The sequence below is a fragment of the Labeo rohita genome, chromosome 17 (assembly GCF_022985175.1).
Source record: "Labeo rohita strain BAU-BD-2019 chromosome 17, IGBB_LRoh.1.0, whole genome shotgun sequence".
Classification (NCBI taxonomy): Eukaryota; Metazoa; Chordata; class Actinopteri; order Cypriniformes; family Cyprinidae; genus Labeo; species Labeo rohita.
The window spans coordinates 11,290,554-11,309,638 of NC_066885.1; the positions used below are offsets into that span (position 1 = coordinate 11,290,554).

At 33.3% G+C, this 19,085-nt stretch overlaps 1 long non-coding RNA gene across 1 annotated transcript in view; it reads right to left on the minus strand.

Moving 5' to 3' along the window:
- Window positions 1-19,085, minus strand: part of LOC127179783 (uncharacterized) — a 29,529-nt gene that overhangs the window by 1,411 nt on the left and 9,033 nt on the right. Inside the window, exons 3-4 of the long non-coding RNA XR_007829550.1 lie at window positions 2,512-2,901; window positions 1-235 (exon numbers count right to left, since the gene is read on the minus strand). The exon at window positions 1-235 is cut by the window's left edge and continues 1,411 nt beyond it. This is a non-coding gene — a long non-coding RNA (uncharacterized LOC127179783). The remainder of the gene's footprint in view (window positions 236-2,511; window positions 2,902-19,085) is intronic.

The following is a 19,085-nucleotide window of genomic DNA, read 5'->3' on the forward strand; positions in this document are numbered from 1 at the left end:
AAGGGGGGGCTGTATGCAGTCACCTGGGCCTGGCGGACAGCTGCCGATGATGAATTGTTCATTTGTTCTCTTGTAGCTGGGGAGGGCCCCCAGGCCATTACACAGCCCAGCATATGCACCGCAATTTTAAGCAGGAGCCAGAGCAGACCCATCTCAGATTCAGATCAGAGCCAGAGGTCAGCTGGGTCACTTCTCCAGCCATTTCAAGGAGGACGTTGGCTGCTGGGCTTTTAGCCTGGGAAACAGACACGGAGGTGATAGCGGCTGAAATTATTGCAGATTAAGATCACAAGGGACATGAATTGAACTACACGCTAGCGCTGGCACACAGAGCACCTTGTCGTGATTTTACATCAGTAGAATAGAAAGGACATGGTGCTGCTTTTCTGCCTGTATGTGGGATTTTATTCTGCAGCAAATAATAGTTTTTGCATATTTATCTTCTGAAGCACTGAGATGTCAGTCAAAACCTCAGGAATCATCTCCTTTATCCACTTAATTGAACATTTAGACAATTGATCTGACCTTTGACCTCCTGTCTTACTGGGGTCAGTCAAGTCCAAGTTAGCACAAGTGGCTCCACAGAGAATGGCCACGACAATCAATAACATGATTTTTTTAAAAAAGAGAATTTTTAAAATGTAATTAAACAATAAACAGTGAATGAATATATAAATAATGAAATGAGTTTTTATTTTTTTCATTTTTTTGGTGTGGTGTGTCAGTTTCCTTTGACAGAAAAATAAAATGAAATCAAATTAAATAAAATAACTGTTTTATATAGTTTTCTTTGACAGAAATAATAAAATAAAATAAAATCACTAAAAAAGTACAATTATATATTTTTTAATGTAATATATAGATATATTTTTTTTAAATAATAATACATACTATAGTAGTATGAGTACCCCAAAAAATAAATAAATAAATAAATAAATAAAACATTTTACATACCTTCTTAAAAGCATAAAATAAGTTTTAATTTCCTTTCTTGGTGTGGTGCTTTTGACAGAAATAATAAAATAAAATAAAATAAAATAAAATAAAATAAAATAAAATAAAATAAAATCATTAAAACTTAAAGTACAATTATATATATATATATATTTTTTAAAGCTAATTTAAAATAATAATACATACTATAGTAGTATGAGTACCAAAAAAAAAAAAAAAAAAAAAAAAAAAAGAAATAAAACATTTTACATACCTTAAAAGCATAAAATAAGTTTTAATTTTCTCTTTTTTGGTGTGGTGCATGTGTAAATTTTCTTTTGACAGAAATAATACAATAAAATAAAATAAAACAGTTTTATATACTCACTTAAAAGCATGAAATCAATTTTAATTTAATTTCCCTTTCTTGAGGAGGTGCATGTTATTCAACGTAAAAAATAAAATAAAATAAAATGTAAAACTTAAAAACTTCAACTTCAAATTATATTTTGAAAAAAAAAGGCTCATTTTAAAAAATAAATAGATAGTAAATACTTTTGTAGTTTCCCTTTCTTGAGGTGGTGCATGTGTCATTCAAGAATAAAATAAAATAATAAAATAAAATAAAATAAAATAAAATAAAATAAAATAAAATAAAAAATAAAATAAAATAAAATAAAATAAAATAAATGTAAAACTTCAACTAAAATTAAATTTTGAAACAAACAAAAAGCTAATTTAAAATAATAATAATAATTAATAATTATAATAATAAATACTATGGTAGTATAGAAATAGTACAAAAAATGTAAATGAGTTTTAATTTTCTCATTCTTGGTGTGGTGCATGTGTCAGTCTCCTTTGACAGCTATAAAATAAAAAATAAAATAAAATAAAAAATAAAATAAAATAAAATAAATACCTACAACTTCAACTTAAACTACAATGAATTTCGGGGGTTAAAAAGGCTAAGTTAACCCTTTAACACAAAATATGGTAAAATATCTATTTAGGGGTCTTAGACCTTTCCAACGATGTATCGTTTGCCATAATTAGATTAGGATGTATTTGTAATATGGTGAAGTACAGTTCACCATAAAGGTTTAAAATAATAATAAATGCTATAGTAGTTTAATACAAGATTTAAAAAACAGCATTTAAATGCTTTCAGCGTCCGTAATATATTTTTCTAAATGAAACTAAACATGTTCGTCCATTAGGATTTGAATGGTCTTTAGATAACAGATAGGAGGAAACACGTTAGGCTGTAATATTATTGGTTAATATATTTTTTTCCCTACTCACGTAGACTGAGTCAGTCCAAAGGTGGAGAAACTTATTACATCTTGATTAGACATTACAAAAACATCCTATTTTTTCAATTACGCACTGATGAATTGTGCACCAGGAACATTTAGTAAAAGTAAATGGGGTCAATTTTGATTTCAAGTCGTCTCTAAAGGAATGCACGTGGCACAATGAATATGACAACACAGTAGCGAGAGTAGCAAAAGAGTACGAGAAAACGTGCGAGAGAGAGAAAGAGAGGCTAATGTGAGAACTGCTGAATTTCCATACCTGATCTGTTCGTGCAGTTGTCAAGAGGTTAGGGTGAAGGCCAATCTAGCTAGAGAGGAGCATGGATTAAAGTCTTTGAGATATGGATCTCTGGGCTCTCTGACTCTGAGTACTGGGCTTAAGTATCATATCCGTGGACAGACAGATCGATACTCAGCCTTTCTTTTCCTCCTCCTTCAAGGAGATTTTGCTAGTTCTTTCATGGGGTTCTCCTCCCTGCCCTAATGACACAGAGCGAGCAGGATCGTTTAGACTTCCCTTCGATCCCAGCGCTCTTGATGGACTACGACGGAGCTGCTTGCTCACATATGTCGTCAAGCATCCAAGTATATGCATCATTCTCTCTTTGCTGAAGTCTGGGTCAGCCTTAGTTAATCCAATAGAGAAGACCTTCAACAATAAAGACAGAAAACAAGTCAGTATGACAATTTTTCGATCTCTAATGGCTTTGTCTATCATTAAAGTCAAGTCAGACACAATGCTGAAAATGATCAAAAGTCAAAGAAATCCTTTCCTAGTGGCCATTTTTTATCCAAAAGAGACCAAAATGTGAGAAAAACATACCATTTAACTTTTTCTATTTTTGACAGCTTTGTAAATCTAAGTTTGAAGTACAACAAAGATGTGAAAACTGACCGAAAGTCATCATTTTTTTGTCTGAAATCGAGATCAGTCCTAGTTCAAACCTTTTCCAGCGACCTTTAGTAATGTCAGAGGCCTTTTTGATCACTGAGTGAGAACAACATGAATCAAAACGATCGATTGACCCTCTGAGTCGAACAGAGGAGCGTGTCCCAGAAACAATGGGGTTCATGACACCGTGGTGTTGTTCAATACTGATGTAATACTGCGTTCTGAGAGTAGGAGAAACTTACTTCAAAGCTACTGGGTTTGTTAGTGCTTGTGTACCATGTATGATTAACTCTGTATAAAAACAAATGTTCTGTTGATTTGTTACGCATGTCCACAGCTGGAGACATAATGTTGAGTTCATTTAGATATCTCATGTCAGCAATGAACTCAACAATGCATAGTTATATAGTTATAGATGTGGTTGTATAGAAGTTTGCTTTTAACAACAAAGGGTCAAGGTTTGGCTGGTTAGCACGGGTCAGTTAGCCCCTGCTGGTAGAGGCTGTAACTACGCATTCTGTGTGTGAAAATTATCTTTCTCCAAACAAACAAACCAACCAATCAATCAATCTGCTTTAATGGTCCTTAAATAAAATAAAATAAAATAAAAAATAAATTAAAATTAAAATAATAAAATAAAATAAAATAAAATACTCATTCTGTGTGTGAAAATGATCTTTCTCCAGTAAATAAGTAAATAAATAAATAAAGTTGGTCTGCTTTAATGATCCTTAATAAAATAAAATAAAATAAAATACACACTATTCATTTAACATTTAAAATAAAATAAATGTTCTGTTTCTTAGTGTGGTGCATGCGTCAGTTTGATTTAATGGTCCTTAATTAAAAATAAAATAAAATAAAATAAAATAAAATAAAATAATACTCATTCTTTCTCCAGTAAATAAGTAAGTAAGTAAGTAAGTAAATAAAAATAAATAAATAAATAAATAAAGTTGGTCTGCTTTAATGATCCTTAATAAAATAAAATAAATGTATAAAATAAAATAAAATAAAATAAAAATAAACACTTCATTTAATTTTGAAAATAAATAAATAAATACATTAAATACATTAATGCATGAAATATTTATTTTAGAGTATTTTTTAAATAAAATACTAATAAATTAATTAAATTTTTAATAAAAAATAAATAAATAAATATATAAATAAATAAATAAAATCGTTTTTTATTTTCCACTTCTTAGTGTGGTGCATGTCTGATAATAAAATAAAATAAAATAATTTACACACTCTTAATTTAATGTTGAATGAATAAATAAATAAATAAATAAAGTTGGTCTGCTTTAATGATCCTTAATAAAATTAAATAAAATAAAAATAAACACTTCATTTAATTTTGAAAATAAATAAATAAATAAATACATTAAATACATTAATGCATGAAATAGATTTATATTTTTAAAATAAAATACTAATAAATTCATTTATTTTTTAATTATAAATAAATAAATAAATAAATAAAATTGATTTTTATTTTCCACTTCTTAGTGTGGTGCATATCTGATAATAAAATAAAATAAAATAAAATAATTTACACACTCTTAATTTAATTTTGAATAAATAAATAAATAAATAAAAATGTTGAACATTACTGCATGAATTACTGCAATCTTAGTGTGGTGCATGTGTCAGTCTGCTTTTATAGCCCTTTAAGATAGTCCTTAAAATAAAATAAAATAAAATAAAATAAAAACTTTCTTAAAAGTATAAAATGAATTTTAAATGTCCCTTTCTTGGGGTGGTGCATGTGTCAAGTCTGACAGTCAGTCAAAATAAGATTAAATACAATTAAAATAATATAATAAAAAAATAAAATAAAGATTTTGTGGTATATGTGTCAGTCTGCTTTACCGGTCATTTTAAATTAAATTAAATTAAATTTTTAAAAAATGGAATTTCGCTTTCTTGGGGTGGTGCCTGTTCGAGTATGAATATGAACATTTCATGCTGAAAACACTGTTAAAGGTTTCCAGTGGGTTTCAGACACACTTTCATTTGTCTTGATATATTAATTTTTGACAGAGCGCAAGAACAAGAGAGGAAAATTCACACAAAGTCCCTTTCATTGTATGATGCTCTGGGCCACCATAGAAATTTAATTTCATGCTGTGAGTCAAAGATGCTCCTTGGCAGCCAGTTCAGGAGACACAAGGATGAGAGAGCGAGAGAAAGAGAGCGAGAGAGAGATCAGTCTGATAATATTTCTTTCTCTGCTCTCACTGACCTAATTGGAGCCAAATGGTCTCTTTGGCTATAACGCAAAGATCATTAACCGTCTTTCTTGGCCAGTTCTATTTACTTAGAAGGCAATTTAAACTTTCTAATTAATCAACACCAACCGTATGATGTCACTTGAGATGCATTCTGTTCTTACCAAATCAGAGCAGAGAACAGCTGCTTTAAATAGACACATTTAGAGACGGATCTCGCTGCCATACAGATCACAATGCTTTCATTAGTTTGTCATTTTGAATTTCCAGCCATGGCCGCCAAGAGGCTATTGCTGACACATTCTTGTAAATTGTAAAAAGATGCATTGGGCTCTTTTACTGGGTTGCCAGGCCTATCTTGGCGAGTCAGCCGCGCTTATAGTGCCAGAAATTAAGTACAACTGCCCCGACAGCTAAGCCTAGACTTAGACTGAGATACGGCTACGTTCAAAACAGACAAGAGGTGAAAAAGAGGCAAATGATTTTGGATATTAATAAAAGATGTTGATCTGTTTTTCTTACAAAGGTAAGAAATGATAATATGCTACTTTGACTTGGATCTGAAAAGTGACTGATTGTGTATTCAAACATTGTGCGAAGAGTTTATGTAGCAAACAAACTTAAAAAAAAAAAAAAAAATATATATATATATATATATATTTTTTTACGTTTGTATAAATATATATATATATTTACAATATATAAGTTTGTATAAATATATATATATATATATATTTACAATATATAAGTTTGTATATATATATATATATATATATATATATATTTTTTTTTTTTTTTTTTTAAGTTTGTTTGTATATATATTAGTACTGTCAAAACGATTAATCGCAATTAATCGCATTCAAAATAAAAGTCTTTTTACATTATATGTGTGTGTATTTTATATACACACACACACACACACACACACACACACACACATATAATCATACATGACTTATGTTATATAGAAATATAAAAATATATTTTAAATGTATACATGTATATAGGTGTATTTATATATACATAATAAATATACACAGTACACAAACATATTTTATGTAAACACAAACTTTGGATGCGATTAATCACGATTATTCGGTTTGACAGCACTAATATATATATATATATATATATATATATGTATGTATATGAAAATAGATAGATAAATAGTCCTTTATTTTATCCTAGATGAATAACAGGCAGAAATATTTAAGTACAGTACAAAATTACACTACTGAAAAAACCCTGCTAACATGAAATATCTTTAATTATGGACCAAGATTTATTTAGAGGATATGGTTCATATCCAGTTTTAGTGGCTTACAGAAATTGAGACGGTCCCACTGTGTTTGTTTGCTGCGGTTTCTAAAGCACTGATTCTGTGGCAAAACCACTTTGTTGCTTTGATTGCAAATGATGTGTTCTAAATTAGCGTGTCCAAAGCTATGAATTTTTTTGCTCAAAACTTATCAGTGAGCGGGGGGAAAGGATGTTTTATTTAGCAGTCTGAGAAACAAAAAGCCGAAATATCAAAGTCTAAGGCCTCAAACTGCATCTGGTTCCCCTCTTGTTAACATCAGGAGAAAAGAAAAAAAAAGCCCACTACATACTGTTTCATTTCACGCTCATTTCCTTAAAGTTCGATTTTGGATGCATCTCTAGCTCTGGCACAGCAATATTATCTGGCAGATTGTTACGCAATGCTTTGCAATCATTTCACAACTAAACATGGGCAAATTGGTACTATTAGCTGAATCTTTAGCCTACTGGCATTTTGAGGTCAAACCAAACTTTAAGCTCCGGAAACACTCATTATGAAAGACATGCCCGATCTTGTTCTGTTACCTCTCATTTTCTTCATTATGACCTTTCCGAGTCTGGCTTTGACTACAATAGATCTCAGTTTACCGGCATGCCTGTACATCCTGATGGCTTGCATCTCAGTCTTCAGTAATTTATGCGTACAGATAGCAAATCAATTTAAATGTGCCCCTAGCAACCTTGAAACTGACAGCAGTCGATTCATCTGTTCCAAACCTTTGTTTAGATCTAAAAAAAAGGGAGTGGGATGGGGGAATGTTGCGAGCCAGATTCAAACACATATTGCCCATGTAAGCACCAACTAACCATTAGGCCACAGCTCCAACCTAAATGTAATTTTTACAGTTAAAGGGATAATTCACCCAAAATTAATTTAAAAAATAATCCAAATAAAAACAAAACAAAAACACTGACACATATTTCACTTTATTTTCATTTGTGTTTTGAAGAGGAAATTTAATCATATGTGTTGTGGAATAGGGTTATTATACTTAACTAAAACCAAAAAAACACTTTATATGGAACTTTAAAAAAAGGAGGTGGTATGGGGAAACATTGTAAGCCAGATTCAAACTCATATTGCCCATGTGAGCACCCACTAACCACTAGGCCACAGCTCCCACCTAGGCATAATTTTTACAGTTAAATAGATAATTCACCCAAAATTGATTAAAAAAAATACTGAAAACAACACTCAACCGCACAGGAAGAAAAAAAATGAAAGACTGACACATATTTCATAATAATTTCATTTATTTTGGAGAAGAAATTTAATCATACAAGTTTTGAAACAGGATTATTACAGTTAACTAAAACCATAAAAAACACTGTTTGGTACTTAAAATAATGAAAGGAAGTGGGATGGTGAAATCACAAGCCAGATTCAAAGTTATCCAAAACAACACTAAACCCCACAGGAAAAAAAAAAAAAAAGAAAGAAATGAAACACTGACACATATGTCATAATAATTTTTTACACAAGAAATGTAATCATACATGTTGTGGAAAAGGGTTATTATAGTTAACTAAAACCATTAAAAATAGGGAAAAAGCATAAAAAGGGATAATTCAAAATAATAATATTTTAATTTGTGTTTTAAAGAAGAAATTTAATCATACCATTGTGGAAAAGGGTTATTATAGTTAAATAAAACCATTAAAAAATAATAATGATAACTTGTTTGATACTTAAAATGAAAAAAGGAAGTGGGATGGGGAATGTTGCAAGCCAGATTAAAACTTGTATTGCCCATGTGAGCACTCACCAACCACTAGCCCACAGCTCCAACCTAAATGTAATTTTACAGTTAGATAATTTGCCCAAAATTGATTTGAAAAAAACAAACAAACAAACAAACAAACAAACAAAAAAGAAACAAAAAAATGAACAAATAAAAATAATATTTCATATTTTCATTTGTGTTTTAAGGAAGAAATACAATCATACAGGCAGTGGAACAGGGTTATTATAGTTAACTAAAACCATAAAAAAACATAGTTTGGTACTTAAAATAAAAAAGGGAAGTGGGATGGTAAAATGTTGCAAACCAGATTCAAACTCATATTGCCCATGTGAGCACCCACAAACCACTAGGCCACAGCTCCACATATAGGCCACATATACATATATATATATATTCAAAACAACACTAAACCCCACAGGAAATAAAGATATGTCTGATATTTAAAAACTCTGAATTCAGCAAAATTTCATTTTCATTTAGTTTAACTTTGTGCTAAAATAACTAAAACTGAAATTAAAAAATAATTAAAAATATATACAAACTAATAGATGTGACAAAAAAAAATATAGAAAATAAATTACAACTAATTCAAACTATTAATAAAAACTATAAAAGTATCTCATTGATACTAAAATAACACTGGTGTGGTTAATGATGTCAGAGTTTTTATTTTCGGAATGAAAACAAACTATCCCTTAAAGAACAGTTGTATGCCATGGTTCTTGGCGAAAGGTCTTTGAATACACAGAGGCTCTGCGCTTGGAGAGCAAATTGCAATAATCCATCTTTTATCTCAATGAAAGTCTTCCTAATCGCTTTTCTCCTTTTGTAAACGTATATGACTCTCTACAGCAGTTTGTGAGATATCATTAATGAAGTCAACATTTATAGGCATCGCTCGGAGACTTCCAGACATCCAGCATACGGCTGATTGCTCCTTTACCCCCCTCCCGGTAGCGCTTACGCATTAAGTTCAGTCACATACCCTGCCGAACCCTATATGTGCTTCAAAGAGTCAAAGTCTAATTTAGTATCAGCAAATTAAGTGGAATATAATAACTTAATTAACAGCCGGAGAGCATAATCAATTTGGGAACACGCCGCTAACTGGTATTACATAATGGGACGTCTTTATTGCACAGTTCAATTTCTATCCAGCCTTACAGTGCACACACACACCCCTGGCGGCGCGAGTCGTCGCACACTTCGAATATATCAGGGGCCGCGGCGGCGGCGGCGGCGGCTGCAGCAAATGCACAGATTGAATTTCTTTTATTCCACTTAAAACAAACTTTGGCTGTAAGTATTACAGAGCCAGCCAATCAAAGGCTTGTCGGGGGATTAGTTCCATGCGTATATATCCATTATAAAAATGTGTTAAATATTGAGAAAATGAGCAGCTGCTGCTTGGCCAACAAAGTTTGAGAGTGCCGTGTGAGAAAAAAGGGGTCGGTGGAATGAGATCGACAGGGGCGTATGGCAGCCATTATCTGTGTCTGATTAAAAGCACAACTCCCTCTTCAAGCCGGGACACCAATTCGACTATCCACACACACACACTCCATCTCTAACCTCACACACCTCCTCCAAGCCACAAACCACAGACATTTCTCAAGTCTCTGTGTCCTATTTAGTCATATACGCACTCATAACTTTTGTGGTCATAGCAGTTTGCATATGAAGGGAAAATTAAGTAAGGAACCAACGACAGAAGAGGAGAGGAACGCGGATCGCTGCCGATCCCAAAAAGAAAAGTTATTGCGACGGAGTGTTACAATACTTCCATAACTGCTGTTGGAAGCTTGATTAAAAATAGTGTGAGCAGAAGGTTGTGGGTGTTCCGTGTGCCTGTGTGAAAATGTGGTAAAATCGGTCTCTCTCTCTCTTTCCCTCGAACTGTCTCTTTCCCTGGCTGTCTGAGTCTTTTTTCGTTCATTTGAATTCTGGCTAACATTCTGTGCCTGAGATGTGCATGGTGCTAATTCAGCAGTGTTGCAATCTTTGTACTATGACAATGAATCTAGGGCGTTGATTCTTGACAGCTGTCACCGGGATGCCAAAAGAACAGTTGCACAAGATGTATTTTTGTTTATGTTTTTCCTTCCTGCGGTTTTCTCTTTCACACCAGTGACTGAATGGATTTAGCCATAATCGCAGACCTACAGAAGTCTATAATATCTGGAGAAACCAATCTCAATGGCAGTGGTTCGGCTGGCGCATGACTCAATGTAAATGGGAACCATAGAACTCTTTGAGCCAATCGCAGCTGTAAACACCATGCCAACTGATGTCATGACAACTACAAATATATAGGTGGACGCCACATTCAACCACTCTAGACACTTTGATGCATCCGCCATCTTGGAACGGTCAACAATCACAGTAAAAACCAATGAGTTTTCCAAGGTGCCATAATATTGGTTTGCCTCGGTTGTAAAAAATTCCAAAATTGAAAGGTGAAAAATCATGGAAATCTGACTTTTTCTGTGTTTAAGTGCTATAATCTTATCCCTGGTGCATCTACCAACCCAGAAAGCATGAAAAAGAACAATCTAGTCTTTTTTGGTAAGCCTTTCTTTGTAAGATTGTGAAAAAGAAAGCTGCTCAGATTTTGCTCCCCCTGTGATTTATGAAGGGGATCTTATTATAGTATTACCCTTAATATCGCCCCTTAATCTGCACGTTTCCACTCAGGCGCCGACATTATGTTTTCACAAGTGACAACGGTGTGCCAGTTCTAACGCCATGGCAAAAGTTTGAGCAAAACATGCTAACTGTTCTGTCGTTGGCTGCACAGATGAGCATAGAACACTATTTAGAGTCCCAGCCTCAGAGCAGACAATAGAGCAGTGTATTTATTGATTTATTTACTGTATATTACTCTGCTGCCACACAGATCTAATACAAACATGCAATTTCTTTCCAAGCTGTTTACCTTCATAGACATAACTGACTGTTTTTGTAACTTATGTGTTTTTAACATAAACTTGTGTGTATTTGACAGTATAAGTGCAATAAGACATGAAGGAAAACTTCATTTAATACTCACATGCTGTGTGTGACAGCCACTTTCTATGCGTGTGCTTCAGATCTGTGTTTAGAAAACCGTATATCAGGAGTTTAAACTATGGTTTAAAACTCATGATTTGAGAATGATAGACATGATAATCAAAACCAAACAGATGTTTTTCGGCAGAATATCTGAGGAACGAGCTGTAAAGGCACAGCCCTGTTCTGGAAAAGGGGGCGGGAAGAAGCTCATTTGCATTTAAAGAAGCATGCATGAAACAGCGTGTTTCTGCTTCCACTTAAAATAGGCATTTTCAAAATGATATAATAAGTGACCTGTGGGTTATTTTGAGCTGAAACTTTACAAACACATTCTGGGGACATCTGAGACTTATATTGCATATTGTTAAAACGGCCATAATTGTGCTCGTTTAAATTCCCAAAGAAATAAGATAACCTTTCATAGGAGAGAATGTGTTGGTTTGTGTTTTATATGTATTAACTCAGTATTACAGATAAACTATGGTAACTTGTTGATGTTATGTTAGCTAATGCATTAGTCTTGTACTATGTTAGTTTAGCAAAATCATCTGCTTAAGTCTATTACATATATATTCATACATGCATATAACTACTGTTACAGACACAAAGTCAACTTGCTTTTGAGTTTTCATGGATCTGCTTTGATCGTTACAACATGGCAAGCGGCTTACGTATAGCGGCCCATAGAAACAGCCGTTAATGAGTCATCTATTTATTTATATCTATAGGACAACGCTGACTGGCATTAGTAACAATCATAAGCTGTAAAGTGAAAGGTAGACAGGATGGGTTTTCTTATTCTAAAGTTCATTTACTTTTGTCATTGTTTATTTTTACTGTTGTTCCTTGTTTTGTCCTCTATTGCATATTATTGTAGTCTATTGTGTATACTTCATATTTATTGTCTTTGTAATTTATTGTTACCATTCTACCCCGTCTTTCTCATGAGGAGATAATAAAAAAGAATTTCATAGTACATATGGCAATAAATACCTTGAATCTTGAATCCTGAAAATATGTTTATTTTGTATTTTTAAGTGCTCTAAATAATAAAATAAAATGCCTGGTTAGCTAGACTGTTTTGGTTTGTTTGACATTTAGTCCCTTCTGGTAAATGGTGTAACTACACAATCTGAACCCAAACCACCCCCATTTTTCTCCCTACTTTCTCATTTGACGTCCCACCCACTAGCACGGGCTACTCATTCAATAGAATTGTGGGAAATTATTTTGAATAGCCAATTTCTTATAATCTAGGCCATCTATACTAACACATACAGTATTTAGATAACAACCTATCTGTGTTTAATCTTGACAACTCTGCAACTGGCTCTGTGAGTCAGGAAATCCCACAGTGTTCAGAGCATCAACAACACAAATGGTGAAAAACAAGTACTATTCGTAACCGCTTCAAAAGGTGGCCTCTTACTCTTTCAGACGTCACCAGACAGCCCATACACCAATGTAGTAACGACACCCACAGTGTTTCATTTTCAGACTTTTTTGCTTAAATTTGTGCTATTTTGTCACAACATTCTAGCCACTTCCTGTGAGCAAGTATTAACAGGAAGAGCTTTTTATATTACGTCAAATTTTCCCCTGCAGATCAAATGCTCTGTGAAGTCCATGGTTATTTATGACAAGAAGATGCTCTCACCTCCAGAAGTTTCTCTTAAAAACACTTAACTGCAAGTTGTAGCTGAAGAGGTGGTCTCTCGTTTTGCAATGTCTGCTTTACCTTAATAGACACAGAACATAAAATGGCTACTTTACAGGCAGTAAACATTATGTATATTATGCATATTGTTTTTCCTTCTGGAGCATCAGTGAGCGTTTGAACCTTTCGTAATAGTTGCATATGAGTTGTTCTTAGTGTGAAAAGATGGATCTCAAAATTATACAGTCATTGTTGGGTTCAACTACACAAAAATGCTGAAAAAACAAATTTGTTTGGACCTGAAGGATTTTTCTGAAGAACAGCAGGCAGTTTAACTGTTCAGGACAAACAAGGGACTCATGAACAACTATCACTAAACAACAACAACAATAACAACAACAAAAAACAGCTGTGGATCATTGAGGTAACAACATAGTATTAAGAATCAAGTGTTTGTAAACTTTTGAAAGGGGTCATTTTTATAAATTCAACTATTATTTTCTCTTGTGGACTATATGTAAATGTCTTCTATGTGAAGTATCTTATTCAGGTCAGTACTAGATAAAAAAAATAAAATAAAATGCATTTTGTATGACCCCTCTTATTTTGATAAAATAATGAACATTTTGCAGATTTTGCAAGGTGTATGTAAACTTTTGACCTCAACTGTAGGTATTTTAACATTTTACCTTCCCAACTGTCATCACCGGCAGCTTTCTAAAGTATCAACCTCAATGGATTTTTTAATAAATCTAGCCTTCCTGGTGTTTAAATAGCTTTGAGAGAAAAAAAAAATATGTTGAACGTAAAACAACAGCAGGAAAAACATGAGAGAATAACAAGGAATAGCCACTTTTGCATGAAATAGTACTCTCAGATTTGGACCGCCACAGGGTTCACCATTCAAGCAAACAGAGATTGCATTCTTACAGGGCGTACACAGATAAGGACTGTAGAGGTGAGTCAAAATGGTAGACAATGTGAAAAGGAAACAACATTGGAAGACAATGGCATTTTGAAGACAGCAAAACAGGAAGTCAAATGTTGCTGAACGACTTTTGATATCACTGCAAAATATAACCAAATGACTGAGCGGAGATATAGAATTCCATATTAATTTCATGCACAGTGAGTCATTTTAACTAGTTGAGCGAACTGCTCATTTTGTATTATGGACAAGAGTTGAAGCTAAGAATGCCGTAATTCAGAGCCACAGGTCAAATTTCTCTTGGAGCCAGAGAAACCCGTGCCCGTCGGGATGGTACTTAACTGTTTGACTGAAGTGCTGAAGTCAAGCTGGAATATTAGAATAACAAAGGCTGAGACGTCTGATTTGAGAGGGACGAGGTTTGCGGGTTCATATGAGTGAAATCCAGCGATACAGGCTGGAGATTAGAGAAGTCAAAAGTGATCATGTGTAATTGGTTATCTCACCTCTAGCACCTCGGAAGGAATTATCCCCCGTAAGCCTCCTTAGACTCTTTAGTGGACTTCCACTGGAGAGGAGGAAAGTTTGCAGGCTTTGAAAAGGCAATCTTAAAAATCTTAGCGTTACCTGCTCCCACCGTGATGAAAGGCGAGATACCCTGACAGCAGCCACAACTCAGGTGCACACGTTTTAATATTCACCCTCTCCTCCAGCGCAAGTTGACACACCCAAGGAAGAAGAAAAAAAAAATGCAGACTGTACTGTGGGAAACTCGCGGCGTGCAATTATTTCCAACTTTAGGTGAACTCACCGAGTAGGAAAACAGCGAGCGGGAAGGGTCCTTTTGAAGTGATCATCGGAGCTTAATTTGGATGTTTATTTTGGCCATTACTTTTCAGTCTTGGGTCTTATTGAATTGTTAATCCTGAGGCGATGAGATACACAAAGAGAGTGATCTGAATTATGGTATCAGAACGACTTAATGAAATGAGTGTTGTGTGCCTCATTTAATCAATATTGGAGTATCTGCCAATTAGCACTATTATTTCACTGGCAAGCGAAAATCAGGACCCTGCTAATTTATCAACGACTCCATCTTTCTTACTGGTAGCATTACATATGTGATAACAATGGTTAATTTTTGATTTTCCTGCTTTAAATTATAAGGGGGAGGCTAGATTCTAATTAAGCTCCATTGGAAGTGTTGATGAGGTTTAACTAGCAAAATTAATTAAAAGTTTTGTAAAGATTAGAATCATGACGTTTTGAGTATTTAATCAAAATGCATTTTGCAATTAATTAAATCCTCATTTGCATGTGTATGTTAATTTGTGGGAATAATTTCAATCACATCAGCACATTCCACATCCTATATTGTCGCGAAAAAGACGTCGACGCTCGCAAATTATCCACATGTATGAAAACGGCACTCCAGGTATGTGATATCTAAGATACGTGCTCTCATAATCTGTTTCCTAGTCCTCAACCTGCAGATTAGCCCCCAAACATCCAATTTCCAGTCAATTCCCATTTCCACACTTATCTTTCAATCCTCTTAATTGAAGATATAGTGTGTTCATATATTTCGTGAATTAGTGAAAGAATACTCTTAACTTAAGTCGGATTACGATTTCTGAAATCCCCTTTACTATGAGACGTTTCTGAAAATGGAGCGAAAATCATTTGGGCTTTGCATCAACACAAAATTCACATTCTCTCTTCTGGGCCCCGGAAAAGCGAGACTACAGAATTCAATTAAGCCGTTTCACTTCACGAAGCTTTTTAGGGTCGGGTTGAAAGTGAGTCCCTGTTCACGGACAACGAACATTGCTTAATTTGGCCCTAGCCCACTGCTTGATGGCTACTTTAAGAGCAATGTGATGTATTACCTCAGGCCTCCTCCGAGGTCCCACCGAACGTTTGCACTAAAAACCCTTTCAGACAAAAGAGATCTGGTGAAATTCATATTGCATAAATGTACTGTAAGTGAAATTCATATCTAATTTACATCCTATCTTGTGTGTGATGACGATCAACATCAAAAAATCTACAGCTGTCATGAATGGGTAATAATGTGAACAAATAACTAACTAACAGATAAATGAGGCCCATGATAAAGAAATATGTTTTAAAAGGAAGGAAAAATCTATTTCTTAGAAATATACTCTTTGTATTCATCTTGGTTACTAATGGTTTCAAAACACTTTCATGCCATTTTCAATAAAAGCTTTAAATTTAATGACTCAACAGTTGAGCCATTAAGTTGGAACTTTTCTTGAAAATTGTATACAATTTTCCTCACACCTTGAATACCTGTGAGTGTGAGTTTTTACATACAGTAAGGCAAAAGTACTTTTTTTTTTTACAAACACCATAAATGAATAATTCATTAAAGCCCATAAGAAATCGGGGTAGGCACGATGTTGAATTTTCAAAAGTATTTTTTGAATAAACACATGAGCATCATGTCATTGACCCGAATGCACAAAATTTGCAATCGTTCTGTTTTGCAAACTCTACCTCTCATTGCACAACCAAGTATCTGCAAACAATTTCCACAAATCCTGAAGCATCAGCAGGAAACAAACTGAGTATGTGGATTTATTATAATATTTGCACCAAACATAACTCAACTGAGGTGTGGACGTGAATGTCAGACGGTCTTCCATACGTCTTTCTGTCAGGTCAAACTACAGAGCGTCAGCACTCGCAGGTACAGAAAGAGAATGACTGAGCAAAAGAGAAATCTATAGGTGATGCATACAACACAAGGAGAACCCCCTGATGGCCTAAACATATTTTATTTTGATCGAGAAATGCTGCATCATTGAGATTTGGCATTCGATCGTGTGGATTCCTGATGGATCATAACTTAATCAGAGCAGGAATCACATCCTACGTGACATAATACGCCATTTGCGAATGCGCTTTCACCTAATGAAATCTGAAGAATGTTTGGCACCGTGAGAGAGAGCTGGCTTTAAGCTCTGGCAACAACCTCCAATCACAATATCATTGCCATATAACACCAGTTACTTAGTCGTAGAGAGAAACAGAGAAAGAGAGCATGGAGAATATTCCTAAACATACCATATAAGCCTTTCCAAACTGTGTACAGTTATCGCAATTTGTCAATAACTTGACAAATTCAAAAGGCAACAGCATAATTACACTCATGTATGTCTTCTCTAGCAGTGATTAGAGTTAGTTACTAGTTTACAACGGTTGCAAATCAAGATAGTTTTGTCCTCCAAGCTAAATTTCCAAAATTTTTTGGAATTTACCCCCCCAAATGCAGTTGGGTAAACATTTCCATACATCTTTGGATGGGCCACAGGCTGCTGATTTTTAGTAACTGGGGCAAGTTATCACAAATGATTAATCATGATTAATTTCATCCAAAACAAAAGTTTTGTTTTCATAATATGTGACCCTGGACCACAAAACCAGTCTTTAGTCGCTGGGGTTAATTTGTAGCAATAGCCAAAAAAAAACATTGTATGGGTCAAAATTATTGATTTTTGTTTTATGGCAAAAATCATTAGGATATTAAGTAAAGATCATGTTCCATAAGATATTTTGTAAAATTCATACTGTAATATGCATTGCTAAGAGCTTCATTTGACAACTTTAAAGGTGATTTTCTCAATATTTAGATTTTTTTGCACCCTCAAATTCCAGATATTCAAATAGTTGCATCTCGGCCAAATATTGGTCTATTATAGCAAACCATACATCAATGGAAAGCTTATTTATTCAGCTTTCAGAGGATGCATATATATATATATATATATATATATATTAAGAAAAATCTGTTTATATATTAAAATATGTATATACAATATCAATTATATTAATATATATATATATATATATAACACATATATACATGTAAATACATGCAAATATTTTTATGTAACGCATTTGTTTTCATAATGTGTCTGTTTACTGTGTATTTTTATTATGTATATATATATATATATATATATATTTAAGAAAAATGTTTATATACTAAAATATTTTATACAATATCAATTATATTAATATAAATATAAATGTGGACATACATGTAAATATTTTCCAAATATATACTGTACTGTGTGGTTTGTTTACACATACATAAAAATGCACAGTACAAACATTTCGTAAACAAAAACACGATTAATTGTTTGACAGCACTTCGTTGAAAAAAATATAAATTGTGCCTACATATGAAGCTTTACAAAACAATATATACAGCACTGTTCAAAAGCCTAAAATTCATTTTAATAAATTAATATTTGTATTCATGAAAGTTGCATTAAACTGATCAAAAGTGACGGCAAAGGTATTTATGATGTCTCTAAAGATTTCTTTCTTAAAAAAAAAATTAAACGTTTTCAGAAAAATATTTACTTTTTTTAACAATGACAATAATATGAAATGTTTCTTGAGCAGCAAATCAGCATATTACAATGATTTCTGAAGGATCATATGACATTGAAGACTGGAGTAATGATCCTTTAGTTTTGCAATCACAGTTTAGTTTTAGTTTTGCAATCACATAAATAAATGACAATTTATAATACATTCAAATAGAAAACTTTTGTAATAAAATGTAACTACACATTTTTTAAAAAACCTGAAAGCCTTCCATTTACCTACAGGTGTTGTATTTTGATTTTAATTTAGACGTTTCACATGTGTTTAAAACACACAGAATGATGGCGACACTGACAGCGGCTAAATTTGGAAGGTGTGTTGTTATCTCCGTGTTCAATAAACATTTGATCTTGGCTATACACTATGAATAACAGCTTAAAGTAAGTCCTTGATTTTGCCTCTCATCTTTTGAAGTGTCCACTTTTCATTTCAGTTCTTTTCATCGACATTCTAAGTTTAAACAAAACACCCTGCTCATACAGACACGCACATACACACTCACAAACACAAACAGAGAGAGCCACTCCAGCGACTGGCAAGGAATCAAAGATTAAAAGTTTGTCCACTTTGTCAATGTCATCATA